This window comes from Lucilia sericata, unplaced genomic scaffold (assembly GCF_015586225.1).
Source record: "Lucilia sericata isolate MDLA Ls3-8-SP2 unplaced genomic scaffold, ASM1558622v1 Contig000526F_arrow, whole genome shotgun sequence".
NCBI lineage: Eukaryota > Metazoa > Arthropoda > Insecta > Diptera > Calliphoridae > Lucilia > Lucilia sericata.
Genome location: NW_023994538.1, coordinates 132,530 through 153,986, shown reverse-complemented (window position 1 = coordinate 153,986; position 21,457 = coordinate 132,530). Strand labels below are relative to the sequence as shown.

At 33.2% G+C, this 21,457-nt stretch overlaps 2 pseudogenes; both read right to left on the bottom strand.

The window, feature by feature from the left end:
* Positions 1-1,885: 1,885 nt before the first annotated feature.
* On the bottom strand, positions 1,886-10,230 carry LOC119605850 (annotated as a pseudogene).
* A 2,026-nt stretch (positions 10,231-12,256) lies between these two features.
* LOC119605847 overlaps positions 12,257-21,457 on the bottom strand; it is a 50,304-nt pseudogene continuing 41,103 nt past the window's right edge.

Sequence of the window (21,457 nt, the reverse complement as noted above, 5' to 3'; positions counted from 1 at the left end):
CTTAGGTATGTGACAAATATAAATTTATCTCTATTGTATACTACTGATCCTATTCAAAAACTTATGTTAGTATGTAGTCGTCTCTAGTTTTGACTATAATTTCGACTGGAGTCTATAGTCTCGTATATAGTCTTGACTATAGTCTTGTCTATAGTCTTGACTATAGTCTGGTCTATAGTCTAGTAGACAGTATTGACTATAGTATCGTCTATAGTCCCGTCTATAGTCGGGTCTTTAGTCTTGACTATAGTCTGGTCTATAGTATTGACTATGTTCTGGTCTATAGTCTTGACTTTAGTCTCGTCTATAGTCTTGATTATAGTATCGTCTATAGTCCTGATTATAGTCTCATCTATGGTCTGGACTATACTCTCGTCTATAGTCTGGACTATAGACTCGCCTATAGTCTTGATTATAGCGAGTCAAAGGTCTTGACTATAGTCGAGTCAAAAGTCTTGACTATAGTCCCCTCTATAGCCTCGTCTATAGTCTTGACTATAGTCTGGTCTATAGTCTTGACTTTAGTCTGATCAATAGTCTTGACTATAGTCTGGTCTATAGTCTTGACTATAGTTTGGTCTATAGTCTTGACTATAGTCTTGACTATAGTCTCGTCTATAGTCTAGACTATAGTCTAGACTATAGTCTCGTCTGTAGTCATGATTATAGTCTCGTCTATAGACTTGATAATAGTCTCGTCTATAGTATTGATTATAGTCTCTTCTATAATCTCGTCTAAAGTTTTGACTATAATCTCGTCCATAGTGTTGACTATAGTCTCGTCTATAGTCTTGACTATAGTCTCGTCTATAGTCTTGAGTTTAGTCTGATCAATAGTCTTGACTATAGTCTGGTTTATAGTCTTGACTATAGTCTCGTCTATAGTCTTGACTATAATCTCGTCTATAGTCCTGACTATAGCCTCGTCTATAGTCTGGACTATAGTCTCGTCTGTAGTCATGATTATAGTCTCGTCTATAGTCTTGATTATAGTCTCGTCTATAGTCTTGACTATAGTCGAGTCAAAAGTCTTGACAATAGTCACCTCTATAGTCTCGTCTATAGTCTTGACTATAGACTGGTCTATAGTCTTGACTTTAGTCTGCTCTATAGTCTTGACTATAGTCTTGTCTATAGTCTTGACTATAATCACGTCTATAGTCCTGACTATAGTCTCGTCTATAGTCGGGACTATAGTCTCGTCTATAGTCGGGACTATAGTCTCGTCTATAGTCCCGGCTATAGACTATAGACGAGACTATAGTCTTGAATATAGTCTTGACTTTAGTCTCGTCTATAGTCCAGGGCCTGGACTATATGGACTCCAGGCTTTATTCTCATCTATACTTTAGACAATAGTGTCATCAATAGTCTTGTCAATAATCATGACTCTTGTTTTGCTTATAGTCTTGTCTATAATTTTGTCTCTAGTCTTGACTATAGTCGACTGTATAGTAATTTTCATAATCTCGTCTATAGTCTTGACTATAGTCTCGTCTATAGTTCATGCTATTTTCTCATCTATACCTGACTTTTTGTATATAGTATTTATAGTCTTGATAACAGTCTCGTATATTTACCTTTAAATTTAATGAAATAACTAAACCATTTTTATTATTTTTAAAGAAAATTTCTTTTTTTTTATTGATATGATAAATACAACATTATCATAAATATATAATTTGTGTTTTAATTTTTGTATTTATTTATTAGACAATTAAATATTTAATAAATTATGGGATTTCATTTATTATCGTATTTCATTACTTGTATACTGTTGTTGAAATGTGTAAAAAATCGGAGTTTTATAAACCAGTAAATAGTTTCTTTGTTTAAAATAATATATAGTTTAAAAATAATTAATAAATTTATAAATAATTATAAAAAAGAGACATACAAAATAATGTAAAGGACTTATTGACAGTATCAAAAATAATTTACAAAATGGAAAATTATTATTGGTTTTACATTATTTATTATTATAATTAATAACATTATATTAATAATAATAAAAAAATTATTAAATATTGTACAAAAATAGTTAGTTAAAAGAGTATTTTTTTTATTTAAAGTTTCTTTAGTTTAAAAGAGTCAATAAATATTAATTCCATTTGGTATAGATTTTATTTTAATTTTTTTTTGGAAAAATTATTATTTTTTTGTAGGATTTATTTAAGCTTAATATGTAAAAGAAATGTTTTATGGGATTTTATTAAATTCTAAAAGTTTTATTTTTATAAATATTGTTTTTATATTATATTTATCTGTTAATATCATTACAAAAAGTTTGTATAGTTTAAATACTATTTATTAGTTGTTTAAATTGTTTTTTTTTTTCTTTAAATTATTTTCAATATAAAGCACATTTAATTGAGATTTTTATTTTGTTGGTTTTGATGTTATTGGTTGGTTGTTTCTTTAATTTTTTAAAAAATATTTTTGACTATAGCTTTTTATAGATTTTTTACCTTCTAATTCTAATAACCGGCAATGCCACCTTGTTTTCGATAATCAGCATTTGCATAAATAGCTGTCGAATTTTAACAATACCACATAATACTGAACCGGGTGTAGTCATGGCCTTTACAACATGACCTTTGTCAGCCAGAAGTTTCAAAATTTCCTGTGTTGGAAAGAAGAATGGTGTGTCAATGAACAGTTCAGAAGACGGGGAAGAGAAGGAAAAGAGGCAAAGGGGAAATTTTAAAAAGAAAATTTTGGGCGCAGGGAGGAAAGTAAGGGGAGGTAGGCGGCGGAGAGAACGAACGAAACGAAAACGAACGAACGAACGAACGAAACGAACGAACAACGAACAACAGAGCGAACGAACGAAAGAACGAACGACACGAACGAACAACGAAACGAAACGAACAACGAAACAACGAAACGAACAACGAACGAACGAACGAACGAACGAACAACGAACGAACGAGAACGAACGAACGAACGAAAACGAACGAACGAAGAACGAACGAACGAAACGAACGAACGAACGAACGAACGAACGAACGAACGAACGAACGAACGAACGAACGAACGAACGAACAACGAACGAAACGAACGAACGAAACGAACGAAGAACGAACGAACGAAAACGAACGAAACGAACGAACGAACGAACGAACGAACGAACGAACGAAAGAAACGAACGAACGAACGAACGAACGAACGAACGAACGAACGAACGAAAGAACGAACGAACGAACGAACGAACGAACGAACGAACGAACGAACGAACGAACGAAAGAACGAACGAACGAACAACGAACGAACGAAACGAACGAAACGAACGAAGAACGAACGAACGAACGAACGAACGAAACGAACGACGAACGAACGAACGAAACGAACGAACGAAACGAACGAACGAACGAACGAACGAACGAACGAACGAACGAACGAAACGAACGAAGAACGAACGAACGAACGAACGAACGAACGACGAACGAACGAACGAACGAACGAACGAACGAACGAACGAAAGAACGAAAGAAACGAAACGAACGAACGAACGAACGAACGAACGAACGAACGAACGAACAAAGAACGAACGAACGAAAACGAACGAACGAAAACGAACGAACGAACGAACGAACGAACGAACGAACGAACGAACGAACGAACGAACGAAAGAACGAACGAAGAACGAACGAACGAACGAACGAAACGAACGAACGAACGAACGAACGAACGAACGAACGAACGAACGAACGAACTGAAGAACGAAGAACGAACGAACGAAACGAAACGAACGAACGAACGAACTAACGAACGAACGAAAGAACTAACGAACGAAACGAAAGACGAACGAACGAACGAACGAACGAACGAACGAACGAACGAACGAAGAAGAACGAACGAACGAAACGAAACGAACGAACTAACAACTCACGAACTAACTAACTAAACGAACTAACGAACTAACTAACTAACTAACTAACTAACGAACCAACTAACTAACTAACTAATACTAACTAACTATCTAACTAACTAACTAACTAAACTAACTAACTAACTAACTACACTAACTAACTAACTAACTAACTAACTAACTAACTAACTAACTAACTACCTAACTAACTAACTGATTCACAAACTTATTACGTGTCTCAAACTTACCTCTGAAAAGTATGAACTCTTCTCATATTCCAAAAACATTCGGCACCAGTTTGACTATGGAATCTGGGAAGCATCAATGGCTTCTTTAATATTTTGGTTCAAACCACAAAACTCTTGTCATAACATCAACAATAGCAGAAATAAATTTCTTCGAACCACCAGCAGCGCTCAAAGCCAAGCGGACATTGGCTTTTTGATCGGTCAAAATCATGGGTGACATAGAGGACATAGGACGTTTTTGGGGATCTATGAAATTGCTAGGTGAGGGTGGTAAATTGAACAAGTTCTTTTGATCGGGGGTAGAGAAATCATTCATGGCACTGTTAAACACAATGCCGGTACGTTTACCAACAACACCGGCACCAAAACTGAGGAAAATTAAGGAAGTATAAATTAGTTTAAATCAGAAGAAATTTAAAAGTTCCGCAACTTACTAGTCATTAATGGTGGACGTGACCGACACAGCATCACCATTGGGAGCCATTACAACTAAGGGACTAGTACCGATATCATCTTCATCCGAGAATTGAGCACCATAATCGTGTACAGATTTCAAAACTGTAGTATCATTAATAAGTTTCCTTAATTGAATACCGGTTTCGGGATTAGTCAAACGGCTGACCAACTGTAAAATAAAATGTTAACATGGACAAAAACAATAAAATCTTTCCGTAATCTCTCACCTCTCTAACATCATTAAATCTCATATCACCCAATTCCCAACGTTTCGCATAACCAAACTTCAAAGCCTCTACAATACGATGTATGGTAGTGGCACGATGTTTATTATCTTGCAAATCGGCTAGTGTAAAATTGAAACCTTCTAAAATACTCAAAACATTGGCCACAATGGTGCCACTGCTAATGGGTGGTACAGCATACAAAATATCATTACCCAATTGCATGGTAACCGAACTAACTAAATCGGCTCTATAGGATTCCAAATCGTCATAGGTAACCAAACTACCCAAATCTTTCAAATCTTCAGCCACTAACCTAGCTAAAGTACCATTATAGAAATCGTGGGCTCCATTTTTGGCTAATAGTTCATAAGTGTTGCACAATTCCGGTAGGGGATATAATTTGGTGCCAATAGGGTGCACCTTTTGGTTGGTCTCATTAACAAAGACTTTGCTATAATAAAAGGAAACAATTTTAATAACTTTACTTTTAAAACAAATCTCCTCAGGCCTCCTACCTTAAGATCTCATCACTCTTTGTTCTATTAAATTTACTCGAATAGGCTGCATGCAAATGTTTTGTCATATAGAAACCTTCCTTGCACAGTTTCAGTGAAGGTTCCACTAACTTTTTCCATGGCAGTTTACCAAATTTATTATGAGCTCTTTCATAGCCCATCAGCTCACCGGGCACTGCTATAGACAAACCACCATGTAGAGATAATTTAATGTCTTCATTGAACATATCTTGAGTGGTGGCGAATGGAGCTACTTCTCTGGCATCAACTGAGAAGGCTTGTTTGTGACTTTTAACATAGATGTTCATTAGCATACCGCCACCGATACCCATACTCTGCAAAGTGGTTATGCCAACACATAGCAGTGTTGCAATAGCGGAATCAACAGCACTACCACCATCTTGAAGGATTTGACTGTAAAGGAAGATATTGAAAATGTTGTATGTAGAGTTTTGACAGAACATGTTGCTGAAGAGAACAAGAGATAGAGTGATTAATTAGCTTAACCACAGATTGGGGTTAAGGAGGGATTGAATGGGGACGCAGACATACATATGTATATTTAGACAAGAGGACATCAGTTACTGACTCAGATTGAAGAAGTGTTCTAGTCAATCTAGAGTGTAGTCTATCTAGTCTATAGTCTAGTCTATAGTCTAGTCTATAGTCTAGTCTATAGTCTAGTCTATAGTCTAGTCTATAGTCTAGTCTATAGTCTAGTCTATAGTCTAATCTATAGTCTAGTCTATAGTCTAATCTATAGTCTAGTCTATAGTCTAGTCTATAGTCTAGTCTATAGTCTAGTCTATAGTCTAGTCTATAGTCTAGTCTATAGTCTAGTCTATAGTCTAGTCTATAGTCTAGTCTATAGTCTAGTCTATAGTCTAGTCTATAGTCTAGTCTATAGTCTAGTCTATAGTCTAGTCTATAGTCTAGTCTATAGTCTAGTCTATAGTCTAGTCTATAGTCTAGTCTATAGTCTAGTCTATAGTCTAGTCTATAGTCTAGTCTATAGTCTAGTCTATAGTCTAGTCTATAGTCTAGTCTATAGTCTAGTCTATAGTCTAGTCTATAGTCTAGTCTATAGTCTAGTCTAGTCTATAGTCTAGTCTAGTCTATAGTCTAGTCTAGTCTAGTCTAGTCTATAGTCTAGTCTAGTCTATAGTCTAGTCTATAGTCTAGTCTATAGTCTAGTCTATAGTCTAGTCTATAGTCTAGTCTATAGTCTAGTCTATAGTCTAGTCTATAGTCTAGTCTATAGTCTAGTCTATAGTCTAGTCTATAGTCTAGTCTAGTCTATAGTCTAGTCTAGTCTATAGTCTAGTCTACTAGTCTATCTAGTCTATCTCTAGTCTATCTTCTATCTAGTCTCTAGTCTATAGTCTATATAGTCTAGTCTATAGTCTAGTCTATAGTCTAGTCTATAGTCTAGTCTAGTCTAGTCTATAGTCTAGTCTATAGTCTAGTCTATAGTCTAGTCTATAGTCTAGTCTATAGTCTAGTCTATAGTCTAGTCTATAGTCTAGTCTATAGTCTAGTCTATAGTCTAGTCTATAGTCTAGTCTATAGTCTAGTCTATAGTCTAGTCTATAGTCTAGTCTATAGTCTAGTCTATAGTCTAGTCTATAGTCTAGTCTATAGTCTAGTCTATAGTCTAGTCTACAGTCTAGTCTATAGTCTAGTCTACAGTCTAGTCTATAGTCTAGTCTATAGTCTAGTCTATAGTCTAGTCTATAGTCTAGTCTATAGTCTAGTCTATAGTCTAGTCTATAGTCTAGTCTATAGTCTAGTCTATAGTCTAGTCTATAGTCTAGTCTATAGTCTAGTCTATAGTCTAGTCTATAGTCTAGTCTATAGTCTAGTCTATAGTCTAGTCTATAGTCTAGTCTAGTCTAGTCTATAGTAGTCTATAGTCTAGTCTATAGTCTAGTCTATAGTCTAGTCTATAGTCTAGTCTATAGTCTAGTCTATAGTCTAGTCTATAGTCTAGTCTATAGTCTAGTCTATAGTCTAGTCTATAGTCTAGTCTATAGTCTAGTCTATAGTCTAGTCTATAGTCTAGTCTATAGTCTAGTCTATAGTCTAGTCTATAGTCTAGTCTATAGTCTAGTCTATAGTCTAGTCTATAGTCTATAGTCTAGTCTATAGTCTAGTCTATAGTCTAGTCTATAGTCTAGTCTATAGTCTAGTCTATAGTCTAGTCTATAGTCTAGTCTATAGTCTAGTCTATAGTCTAGTCTATAGTCTAGTCTATAGTCTAGTCTATAGTCTAGTCTATAGTCTAGTCTATAGTCTAGTCTATAGTCTAGTCTATAGTCTAGTCTATAGTCTAGTCTATAGTCTAGTCTATAGTCTAGTCTATAGTAGTATAGTCTAGTCTATAGTCTAGTCTATAGTTATAGTCTAGTCTATAGTCTAGTCTATAGTCTAGTCTATAGTCTAGTCTATAGTCTAGTCTATAGTCTAGTCTATAGTCTAGTCTATAGTCTAGTCTATAGTCTAGTCTATAGTCTAGTCTATAGTCTAGTCTATAAGCATAGTCTATAGTCTAGTCTATAGCCTAGTCTATCGTCTAGTCTATAGTCTAGTCTATAGTCTAGTCTATAGTCTAGTCTATAGCCTAGTCTATAGCCTAGTCTCTAGTCTAGTCTATAGTCTAGTCTATAGTCTAGTCTATAGTCTAGTCTATAGTCTAGTCTATAGTCTAGTCTATAGTCTAGTCTATAGTCTAGTCTATAGTCTAGTCTATAGTCTAGTCTATAGTCTAGTCTATAGTCTAGTCTATAGTCTAGTCTATAGTCTAGTCTATAGTCTAGTCTATAGTCTAGTCTATAGTCTAGTCTGTAGTCTAGTCTATAGTCTAGTCTATAGTCTAGTCTATAGTCTAGTCTATAGTCTAGTCTATAGTCTAGTCTATAGTCTAGTCTATAGTCTAGTCTATAGTCTAGTCTAAGTCTATAGTCTAGTCTAAGTCTATCTAGTCTAGTCTATCTAAGTCTAAGTCTCTATAGTCTAGTCTATAGTCTAGTCTATAGTCTAGTCTATAGTCTAGTCTATAGTCTAGTCTAGTCTATAGTCTAGTCTAGTCTATAGTCTAGTCTATAGTCTAGTCTATAGTCTAGTCTATAGTCTAGTCATAGTCTAGTCTATAGTCTAGTCTATAGTCTAGTCTATAGTCTAGTCTATAGTCTAGTCTATTCTAGTCTATAGTCTAGTCTATAGTATACTCTATAGTCTAGTCTATAGTCTAGTCTATAGTCTAGTCTATAGTCTAGTCTATAGTCTAGTCTAAGTCTATAGTCTAGTCTATAGTCTAGTCTAAGTCTATAGTCTAGTCTATAGTCTAGTCTATAGTCTAGTCTATAGTCTAGTCTTTAGGCTAGCCTATAGCCGAGAAGATAAATTTCTTGAGAACTTATCACGCAACACTCGTAAATGTATAATTTTTCGTAGTAAACTTATCCTGTTGCTGGATTTAATTATAACTCTTAATAGCATTAAACTTTTATCTCTACGTGACAGGCAAAACCAAACAATAATCCTAATAATCTAATAAACACAACAAAGACACAAAAGGATATTTTCAAAACACTAACACAATCATACTTACATTGCACTTAAACTTGTAGGTATGAAACACTTTCATTATAGAAACTATTTTTCACTCACCTGCCAATTTTACTGCAAACAGGTTTGTCCGAACACACGGCAGCATGTTGGAAAACACCCAATGTTGAAGTGAAATTTTCCTCTAAAATGGGTATATCCCTGAGTAAAGGAACCTCCGTGGTGGTGGTGGTAATGGTTGGTGTAGCCACGGTAGCTGTTGCATCTAGAGAGGCTTTTGTAACTGCATCATTACCTGTTGCTGATGCAGCCACATCGGTGGGTTGGGTAACATTTAAAGTGGCAATGTCATCAGCAGCTGCAACTGTATCGGCCTGGGTTGTGCCCACTATTGAAGCAGCAAGTGTTTCATTTGTTAGTGTATTATTTGCGGATGTAGCTGTTGATGTAGTGTTATCATCTGACAAAAGAGAAGATTTAAATGTGGAGGGTAAACTTAGTATGGGACTAGCAAAGGGCGATAAAGGTTGTGGCTGTGTTGGGTTATTGGAAGGAGTTATTATTGGTATTGTTGCTGTATTGGAGGTAGCTGAGGTGGAGGTGTTGATTATTGGAGTAGTAGTTGTTGTACTAGTACTAGTGTTTGCTAACACTGTTGTTGTTGTATTGGAATTTTTGTTGTGGTGAAATTTGTGGGGATTTGTGCTTGTTGATTTTGGCCATTCTACAAAGAGAAAGATGCAAAAGACGACAAAAAAGAAGAGAGCAGTCAAGAGAGCAAGAGAACCAAATGAAACAATGTTAAAAGAGTAAACAAGCACAAAAGCACAAAAATAATGGCAAAATTAAAAAAAAAAAACAAATCCAAATGGGCAAAGCAACAATTGAAAGGAAATAAAAAGAAAAGTAAATAGTAAAACATAACAAATTTTTTATTGTTTTTGCAAATATAGCAGAATATTTTTTGTTTTTTTTTAGTTAGCATAGAAACAACAACAAAATTCGTGGAGAGAGAGAGAGAAAAAAAAAACAAAGAACAGGGAGAAAGAAAAAACAGTAAAAGTGTCAGTTGTATATTGATACAGTGCATTTCCTTTTAGAAAAATTAGATTTATTTATCATAAATATTTTTTTTAAGTGTAAATATAAAATCATAGTTTTGTTTACAGTAAACGGTAACTTAATAAACGTTTGTAATAAAAATATTTGTAAAAATTAATTGCAATAGTTGTGATGAGTACTTACCACTAAAACATAAACTGATGATAACGTAACTGATTAGGGCAATACCAATAAAACATATGATGCCTATTGTTAATTTTTTCATTAAATTTAATAATTTCACTCTCCTAAAAGTAGACAAAGGAAAATTGTAATTTAGTATTTTGTAAAACAGTGGGTTCAAAGATAGATATTTTTTAAAAACTGTCTGTAAAGTGAAAAATTATTACAATTGAGACAGATATCAAAAAATTTACTCCAGTCATTCAACTCCGATTATAATCTATGTTCTTGTCAGGCACTAGGCAGACTACTGCTTATAATGTTGACAGACTCTAGCCTCTATACAAGACAGACTATAGACTATATTCAAGTTTGACTGCAGCCTGCGCTCTTCTTTAAATCTGTTCAACTCCCTACATTAGGGCCACTACAGCCCCAATTCTTTACTGACTGCAGCCTACATTCTAGTCGGACTATAGCCAGTCTACTATTCTAGTCGGACTACTACAGCCTCTAATGTAGTTAGCCTATAGTCGATATTCTAGTCTTGTCAGACTAAAGCTCTAGACTAGTCAAACTACAGCCTTTAATCTTAATCTAGTGGCCCTATTGCCACCATATCTATGGTCAACTATGTAGTCTAGTCTGTAGTCTAGTCTATAGTCTAATCTACAGTTTAGTCTATAGTCTAATCTACAGTTCAGTCTATAGTCTAGTCTATAGTATAGTCTATAGTCTAGTCTATAGTCTAGTCTATAGTCTAATCTATAGTCTAGTCTATAGTCTAATCTAGTCTATAGTCTAGTCTATAGTTTAGTCTATAGTCTAGTCTATAGTTTAGTCTATATTCTAGTCTATAGTCTAGTCCATAGTCTAGTCCATAGTCTAGTCTATAGTCTAGTCTATAGTCTAGTCTATAGTCTAGTCTATAGTCTAGTCTATAGTCTGGTCTAGTCTAGTCTAAAGTCTAGTCTAGTCTAGTCTATAGTCTAGTCTATAGTCTAGTCTATAGTCTAGTCTATAGTCTAGTTTATAGTCTAGTCTATAGTCTAGTCTATAGTCTAGTCTATAGTCTAGTCTATAGTCTAGTCTATAGTCTAGTCTATAGTCTAGTCTATAGTCTAGTCTATAGTCTAGTCTATAGTCTAGTATAGTCTAGTCTATAGTCTAGTCTATAGTCTAGTCTATAGTCTAGTCTATAGTCTAGTATAGTCTAGTCTATAGTCTAGTCTATAGTCTAATCTAGTCTAGTCTATAGTCTAGTCTAGTCTATAGTCTAGTCTATAGTCTAGTCTATAGTCTAGTCTATAGTCTAGTCTATAGTCTAGTCTATAGTCTAGTCATAGTCTAGTCTATAGTCTAGTCTATAGTCTAGTCTATAGTCTAGTCTATAGTCTAGTCTATAGTAGTCTATAGTCTAGTCTATAGTCTAGTCTATAGTCTAGTCTATAGTCTAGTCTATAGTCTAGTCTATAGTCTAGTCTATAGTCTAGTCTATAGTCTAGTCTATAGTCTAGTCTATAGTCTAGTCTATAGTCTAGTCTATAGTCTAGTCTATAGTCTAGTCTATAGTCTAGTCTATAGTCTAGTCTATAGTCTAGTCTATAGTCTAGTCTATAGTCTAGTCTATAGTCTAGTCTATAGTCTAGTCTATAGTCTAGTCTATAGTCTAGTCTATAGTCTAGTCTATAGTCTAGTCTATAGTCTAGTCTATAGTCTAGTCTATAGTCTAGTCTATAGTCTAGTCTATAGTCTAGTCTATAGTCTAGTCTATAGTCTAGTCTATAGTCTAGTCTATAGTCTAGTCTATAGTCTAGTCTATAGTCTAGTCTATAGTCTAGTCTATAGTCTAGTCTATAGTCTAGTCTATAGTCTAGTCTATAGTCTAGTCTATAGTCTAGTCTATAGTCTAGTCTATAGTCTAGTCTATAGTCTAGTCTATAGTCTAGTCTATAGTCTATCTTAGTCTAGTCTATAGTCTAGTTCTATAGTCTAGTCTATAGTCGAGTCTATAGTCTAGTCTATATCTAGTCTATAGTCTAGTCTATAGTCTAGTCTATAGTCTAGTCTATAGTCTAGTATAGTCTATCATAGTCTATCTATAGTCCTAGTCTATAGTCTAGTCCGCCTCTTCCCATCTGTTGCTCTCTAATTATTACATACCTTTGTTTCCCTCCATCGCTTCTCAGCTGTTGCTGTATCATGTAATAAATTCACCGCCATTTTTCTCTTCATCATCTGTAACCGATTTTAAAGGAATTTTATTCATAGCATCATCATTATTGCTGAGTCCCATTTTTAAGCCATCAGCTCTAAAAAGAAATAAAATACAAAGGAACGGAAATATTATTTATTTTGCTTTTTAAACGAAAAATCCCTAAAGATATGCTTTACAAAAAAGTTGTTTTTCATATATTTATGTGTTTTGTTATAACTAAAAGTTTTTTTTTTTGGGGGTTTAATAACTTAATACTTTTCACAGAATTTCTATTCCATACAACATAAGCAATCGCCAGCTAAATGCAGACTGACCATTGCATTGAATTTTGCTTAAATGTTTTTACTGTTGGCCATCATTACTCATACATACACATAAGTATGCATAAAAACTTCAACTAACACATGTTCAGAAAGTTTTTATGTTTCAGGGATGGAAAAGTATATAAAGTATATATATATACCAAGAAGTAAAAATATCTAAGAATTTGGACCGAATTTTTATGATTTTGGATCATTTGACACACATATCGACTCTTTTAAATGGAGAGAGGAAATCAATAATTACTTTAGTGTCTCCAAGTAATGTAGATAGAAGTTTGTTTCCCCTACTATTTTAAACACCCTAAATAGTCAGACAATCACCCCCAACTGCCGGGGTTTTAAGACACTAGAGTGCACATGTCGATTTAGATGTCGGCGACGACAATTACAGCAACAACAACAACAACAGCAATGATGATGGCGGCTATATGATAAACAAGATTATGATGATTATTATAATTACAAACGGCACCACACTCACATGAACACAAAGAAAAGGAATCCCTCTCAAAGGCACCAAATAGCAAACACTCCTCCACCTATCTACCCATGCATACAAATCCACATAGAAAATCAACATAAAAGCTTTTATGGACGTACGAAAGGTTTACGTGGTGTAATTTAGAACATCATGTCTGTCCGTTGTTTTGACGAAAAGCAAAATATATGTATGTGATGATGTTCACATTCACATGGTGGACTAAAATGGGTCACATAGTAACATGCAAATCAGAGTTTAATTTATCCAAACTCTCACCCTAACGAACAATGGAAAACTCTTACTTTCTATATGAATATGCAAAAAATAAAATCATAAAAATTCCTAGAAGCAACAGCAACAATTTCATTATAAAAATTATCGCAGAAGAAATTTTAAAGTGAATTTTTATTTTGCAACGTTGCCCAGAGAAGGGGTCTTTTGAAAGTTAGGTTGATTCAAATTCCCTGAATATAAGGAGTACATTAGTTTTGCCTGCAATTATTTTTATGCATTTGCAAATGTTCATACATATATTTTAATGGACACGAAACTATTAAACTACAAATGATGGAATTAGAATATTTAAGGAATTAGATATGACGAAAGATAAGAATTTCATTTGAAGAGTATTTTAAGGTGGGAAGATAGTTGGACTACCGTCAGAGTATATTTAGTACTGTAGTAGGAGTAGTTTTAATATTTTAGTCAGAAACCAACTAATGTATCTAATACATCTATTTATGACTCAACTCTTGTCAAACTATAGCCTATTTTAGCCAGTAATACTGCCCGTGATCAAGTTAGACTATAGTCTCAACTCTGAACATTCTACACCCTCTATTCTAGATAAACTGGTCTCTATTGTTGCCTCTATACATAACATACTCTACTCTAGCTAGAATACAGCCCCTACTCCGATAAGACTATAGCCTCAGCTTTTGCCAAATATATAGCCTCTAACCAAGTCAATCTTAAGTCTCTACAGTAAACAGACTACAGCATCTGCTCTAGACAGCACTGCAGCTTCTACTCTGTCAAGCTACAGACTTTGTTTCAGTTTGACTATATAGCAAGATATAGCTTACACTCTGTAGACTACAGGCTCCAATCAGTCAAACTATAGCCTCTATTGTACGCAATCTACCGTCTCTACCCTAGACAGAAACTCTAGTAAAACTAAAGTCTCTACTCAAGTCAGTCTACTACGTTAGTCAGACTGTAGACTATGTTTAGTTAGAATATATCCTATTGTCTAGTCAGACTACAGTCTCTACTCTGTTCTGCAAAACAACGGGATATGTTGTAGGAAGATTACATGTTCTGCTCTAGCCAAACTACACTCTTCTATTCTAATCAGACTGCAGTCTATACGTTAGTCTCTACAGTCTATGTTTTAGTTAGACTTTACTCTATAGTCTAGTATAATCACAGTCTAGTCCGACAAATCTCTACTCTAAACAGATTCTCTAAACCACAGTCTCTGCTCTAGGAAGACTACAAACTCTGATTAAGTCAGACTACAGCTTACACTTCATTTAAACTGTAGTATTTTCTCTGTCTAGGGTACAGTCACTACCCTAGACAGAAACTCTAGTAAAACTTAAGCCTCTACTCAAGTCAGTCTACTACGTTAGTCAGACTGTAGACTATGCTTAGTAAGAATATATCCTATTGCTTAGTCAGACTACAGTCTCTACTATATTCTGTAAAGCATGTTATGGGAATAGTATAGATTATGCTCTAGCCAAACATTATATTCTAATCAGACTGCAGTCTATACGTTAGTCACTATAGTCTATATTTTAGTTAGACTTTACTCTATAGTCTAGTCAAATCACAGTCTAGTCCGACCAATCTCTACTCTAATCAGATTCTGTAAACCACAGTCTCTGCTCTAGGAAGACTACAATTTCTGATAAAATCTGACTACAGCCTACATTCCAATTAGTATTTTGTCTAGTCAACCTATAGTCCATACCCTAGTCAGACTATAGTTAATACTTTACTCAGACTATGGTCCATACTTTAATCAGATTATAATCTATATTTTGATTAGACTATAGTCTATACTTAAGGCAGCCTGTAGTCTAGACTTTAGTCGGACTACAGTCTATATTCTAGTCAGACTATAGTCTATAATTCAGTCAGGCTATAGTCTATACTTTAGACTAACTACAGTCTATATTCTATACTTTAGTCAGACTATAGTCTTTATATTAGTCGGATAGTCTGTACTCCAGTGAGACTATAGTCCATACTTTAGTCAGATTATAATCTGTACTTTAGTATGACTATAGTCTTTACTTTAGTCAGACTACAGTCTATACTTTAGTCAGACTATAGTCTGTACATTAGTCAGACTATAGTCTATATATAAGTCAGATTATAGTCTATAATTAAGTCAGACTATAGTTGTACTTTAGTGAGACTACTGTGTATATTCTAGTCAGATTATAGTCTATACTTTAGTATGACTATAGTCTGTTCTTTAGTCAGACTATAGTCCATATATTTGTGAGACTATAAACTTTATTTTAGTCAGACTATAGTCTATTACTTATTGAGACTATAGTCTATACTCTAGTCAGATTATAGTCTATAATTTAGTCAGAGTACAGCCTATTTTATAGCCAGATTATAGTATAAACTTTAGTCGGACTACAATCTAACTTTAGTATGACAATAGTCTGTACTTCAGCCAAACTATAGTCTATGTATTACACAGACAATCTATATTCTAGACAGATTATAGTCTATACTTTAGTCAGACTATAGTCTAAACTTTAGTATGACTATAGTCTGTATTTTAGTCAGACTATATATTACACAGACAGTCTATATTCCAGTCAGACTATAGTATAGTAATTAGTGAGACAATAGTCTATACTTTAGTCAGACTATAGACTTTTTTAAACCGACTACGGTCAGACTGTACTGTTTATACTTCTGACAGACTATAGTTTACATTTTATTCAGTACTTTAGTCAGACTATATTCTATTATTTATTTAGAGTAAAGTCTATATTCTAGACAGATTATAGTCTATACTTTAGTAAGATGATAGTTTAACTTTAGAACGACTTTAACTTTAGTCTGTACTTTAGTCAGACTATAATCAGTACTATGGTCTATACTCGAGTCAGGCTGTAGTTTTTACTCTATTCAGACTATTGCCTATACTTCTGACAGATTATAGTTCATATTTTAATCAGCCTATAATTAGTACTATAGTCAGACTATAGTCTATTATTTATTCAGAATACAGTCCATATTCTAGGCAGATTATAATCTATACTTTAGTCAGACTATAGTTTAACTTTAGAACGACTTTAGGCAGATTATAATATATACTTTAGTCAGACTATAGTTTAACTTTAGAACGACTTTAGTATGACTATAGTCAGACTTTGATCTATACTTTTGTCAAATTATAGTAAATAATATAGTCAGACTATGGACTATGCTCTAGTCAGACTGTAGCCTAATCTTTAATCAACCTATAATAGAATATAATATATACTCTTATCAGACAATAGTTTCTATAATAGAAAGTCATCAGAATTTATACTCTTCAGACTATAACTTCTACCCTTTAGACTACAGCCTCTGACTGCTAATCTTGTCAGACTACTACCGATACATTATTTAAAGAAAAGTTAAAGTTATCCATAACTTTTCCATAAAATTTTTAAATTGCAAGTGACCCATGCAATTTGATCTAAAATTCGGTATTACAATTTACTTTTGAACACCTCTAATACTACACATACATATGTAGGTACGTACGTATGTATGTTCTAGGTATTATAGACTGCAAGTATTTTTAGGTTAATTGGCAGTAAATATCGTTTTATGTGTAATAATAATTACATATTTAAACTCTTTTTTTTTTAATTTGGGTCACATACACCACCTCAATTCCGTTTCTGTAAACATTGTGTTCGAACAACATGCAACAATCACATTCTACAACAATACATCAAATTGTAAAATAAACATAAAATAATATTTAATGGAAACGAAAACATATTTAAAAAATATATATAATAATAAAAATATATAATAACAAAAAGCAATCATATTAAAAGGACAACTGTATATAAATACAGAAGTAATCGTATGTGTAGCACTTATGTTAAAAATGGAAAAGGAGTTCCCCTATAAAATGTATATGACACCTTGACGTATGAGTTATGTGCCTGTAGGCGTAGTTTATTTTTAAACATTAAAACTGTTTCCTTTAATTTTAGTTTCTTGGTTTAATAACAATTTTCTAAACAATTAAACTTTTATGAAATGTATATGTAGTAGTTTGATGTCGTCTGCTTGCATGTCATTTTCGAAAAAGTCTAAACACGTTTCGAACCATTAATTGGTTGGCAGGTTTGTTTAATTTCCTTTGAAAATGTTGAACAGTTAAAATGGTTCGTGTGATAAGCAATTGTTTTGTTTTAATTGTTTTCAATATAAATTGAAAATATTATTTTTGATATTATTTTCAAGATAAATTTACAATTTCGTAATTATTGTTCAAGTTTATACGCTAAAATATCATTATATATTTCACAAGAAATATAATAATAATAATTTTTATTAAACTAGACATTAATTGATAAAAATCTTAAAGCTTAAGTTATGACTCTATGTAATACGATGACATATGATTAAAATTTATTTTAGTTTTCCTCTTATTAAAATCCAATTAAATGTCATGAGATTGTTTTGTCATGATACCATATTTTTGCAAACTACAAAGTAAACTAAACTGCTCATAATATAATAGATATAAAAAAACTTAAATTCAGATACAAAAACGCATTCACAATATATAAGTTATAAAATACTTTAGAATTTTTCGCCATTCATACACCGTCATGCTCATGCCTGCTATACTACATATAGTATTTCTTCTCTGATTGCAAATGTTGATGTTTTTTATCGCAATGTCATGTCAAGTTAAATGGATCAAAATGTTATTCATCCGTGTTAATAAAATTTTTTAAGTTTTTTTTTTTTTTTTGTCTAAAAATTAGAACATTTTGTTGCGTTTGTATTTAAGAATTTTGTGGGTATGAAAAACAAAAAAAAAAAACGCAAAACTACCAATTTAGGATTTAGTATAGTTATATGTGCTTAGTTAGTGAAATCTGTATTAGTGCCAAGTTAATATCTGTTTACGTATAAATAAGAAGATAATGACTATCTTTCCATGTTTTTATGCGTTTCATTTACATACACAGCTACGAGGATCGAAATAAATTAGATTTTAAAAATTATCTATTTATCTATATAAGTATAGTCTAATAAGTCTAGTTTATAGTCTTCAGTACCATAGTTCAGTCTATAGTCTAGTCTATAGTTCTAGTCTATAGTCTAGTCTATAGTCTAGTCTATCGTCTAGTCTATAGGTCTAGTCTATAGTCTAGTCTATAGTCTAGTCTATAGTCTAGTCTATTAGTCTAGTCTATAGTCTAGTCTATTAGTCTAGTCTATAGTCTAGTCTATAGTCTAGTCTATAGTCTAGTCTATAGTCTAGTCTATAGTCTAGTCTATAGTCTAGTCTATAGTCTAGTCTATAGTCTAGTCTATAGTCTAGTCTATAGTCTAGTCTATAGTCTAGTCTATAGTCTAGTCTATAGTCTAGTCTATAGTCTAGTCTATAGTCTAGTCTATAGTCTAGTCTATAGTCTAGTCTATAGTCTAATCTATAGTCTAGTCTATAGTCTAGTCTATAGTCTAGTCTATAGTCTAGTCTATAGTCTAGTCTATAGTCTAGTCTATAGTCTAGTCTATAGTCTAGTCTAGAGTCTAGTCTATAGTCTAGTCTATAGTCTAGTCTATAATCTAGTCTATAGTCTAGTCTATAGTCTAGTCTAGAGTCTAGTCTATAGTCTAGTCTATAGTCTAGTCTATAGTCTAGTCTATAGTCTAGTTTAGTCTATAGTCTAGTTTAGTCTATAGTCTGGTTAGTCTAAAGTCTAGTCTGTAGTCTAGTCTGTAGTCTAGTCTATAGTCTAGTCTATAGTCTAGTCAATTGACTTAAGCCTGTTTTCTAGGCAATATGCATATCTAGGAGTGTAGATTTTGGTCTAGATCATGGGTAACATTGTGATTTAGTCTACATTCTAGTCTAAAAAAAAATAATTCAGCAAAATTTAAAGCGATGACAATTCGCTTGATATCTCCGAAATTCCTTTCAAATGACCTTGAGACCACCAACCCTCGTATTTACGCTCTTTTATTACAATTCAAGTGACGAGTTATTTTTTATTATTTGATTTTTTCCACCATCATCATCATCAGCACAATCTTTTGGCAGAGCTACATACTAAGCTAGACAATGGGGTCAAAGTTGTTTTTAAGCGCTTCAGTGCGTTTTACTTTTCAAAACTTTTTTTTTTTTTGATTTAGTTGGATTGGACAACCAAATCTGTATGATGCGTGTAAATTATGACTGTAGTAAACATTGATATTGAAAGAAATCTTTATAGCGACAGCAATAAGCGTTTTGTTTTTTATGTTTGAATTGAATACATATTTTATGTTAATGACAAAATAGTTTGGCAAATATCAAAAATATTTTCTTTATTTATACAAATATTAGATTTACTTAATTAGTTTGTTAAGAGCAGCTATTAAATAAAAACAAATATTAAATGTTGAAATTACTAGCGATAAAAAAGTGGATTATTGTGGAGATTAAAAACAAGAATTAAAGGTATTTATGAAATATTTTACAAACTTTTCTTAGATTAAATCTTAGCACGTCCAAAAATGGTTTGTTAAAAGTTGTAAAAAAGTGTGTATAATTCTGAATTAAAAAACGAAGTCCATTTTCATACTAAATCGTGTAAGAACCTTAAAAGGAGTCATAACCATTTTAAATACACATTGTTTGCCAATAACAATATTGTCCAGAATTTTAAATAACTACTTAGAAAAACAATCATAAAGGAAAAAGTACACAGAAAATAATAGTAATAATGAATGTAATAAATTTAATTACAAATAAAGTTGTCCGTCCCGTCATGGGTGAGGGAATATATGCATAAATGGCTGGATGCATATAAACGATGTTATTAATCATATTAAACATCAACATTGTTGCCATAATTCAGTGGAAGTAGTCACACTTAAGGAGAAACTATTAAGCACAATGGAAATTATTAAAACAAATATATATTTTAGAAAACCTACCAAATAAGGACCGACCATAAATTCATAAAAAGAACTTGACTTAATGTTTAAGTCACTGTTTTATTCTTAAGTTAATAGGTTTTATAGGGAACCAAAAAAAAAAAACTCATTGGAAAAGTGCGAACGTGACAAATGATAGATAAAACAGTGGAAGTGTCAATTTAGTTTTACGACTTTAATGTCGACATAAATCAACATAAAAATGCGTTTTTACTTTTTTCTCTCTATTACGTTTGGTATTTAATGTTAATCGAATATGTAGCTGGTTTCGTTGAATTTTAATGAATTTATGATTTAGTGAAACCTTGAACTGTTATTTTAGTCAAGAGACAAAAGTTTACAAGATAATAAATTAATTTCTATTAAATTGTAAAAAAAATGTATTGACTGTTGGCGTAGGTGAGGACTAAACGAAATTATTATGTATTTTAATTATATTTTCGTTATCAGGGTGCGAAAAAGTATTTTACAACCATTACTAAATTATTGACTAGACATATTATAGTGTATAATCTAGACAACGATCTCGACTATAGGCAGACCAGAGGGAGGGCAAAGTAAAACACGACAACGAACGAACGAACCCAACGAACTAACGAACGAACGACGAACGACTAACAAACTAACTAACAAACTAAAACGAACGAACGAACTAACGAACGACACGAACAAACGAACGAACGAACGAACAAACGAAACGAAAACAACTAAAGAACTAAAACAAACGAACGAACAACGAACGAACGAACGAACGAACGAACGAAACGAACGAACGAACGAACGAACGAACGAACGAAACGAACGAACGAACGAACGAACGAACGAACGAAAACGAACGAACGAACGAACGAACGAACGAAACGAACGAACGAACGAACGAACGAACGAACGAACTAAACGAACGAACGAACAACGAACGAACGAACGAAACGAACGAACGAACGAACGAAGAACGAACGAACGAACGAACGAACGAACGAACGAACGAAGAACGAACGAACGAAACGAACGACGAACGAACGAACGAACGAACGAACGAACGAACGAACGAACGAAGAACGAACGAACGAACGAACGAACGAACGAACGAACGAACGAACGAACGAACGAACGAACGAACGAACGAACGA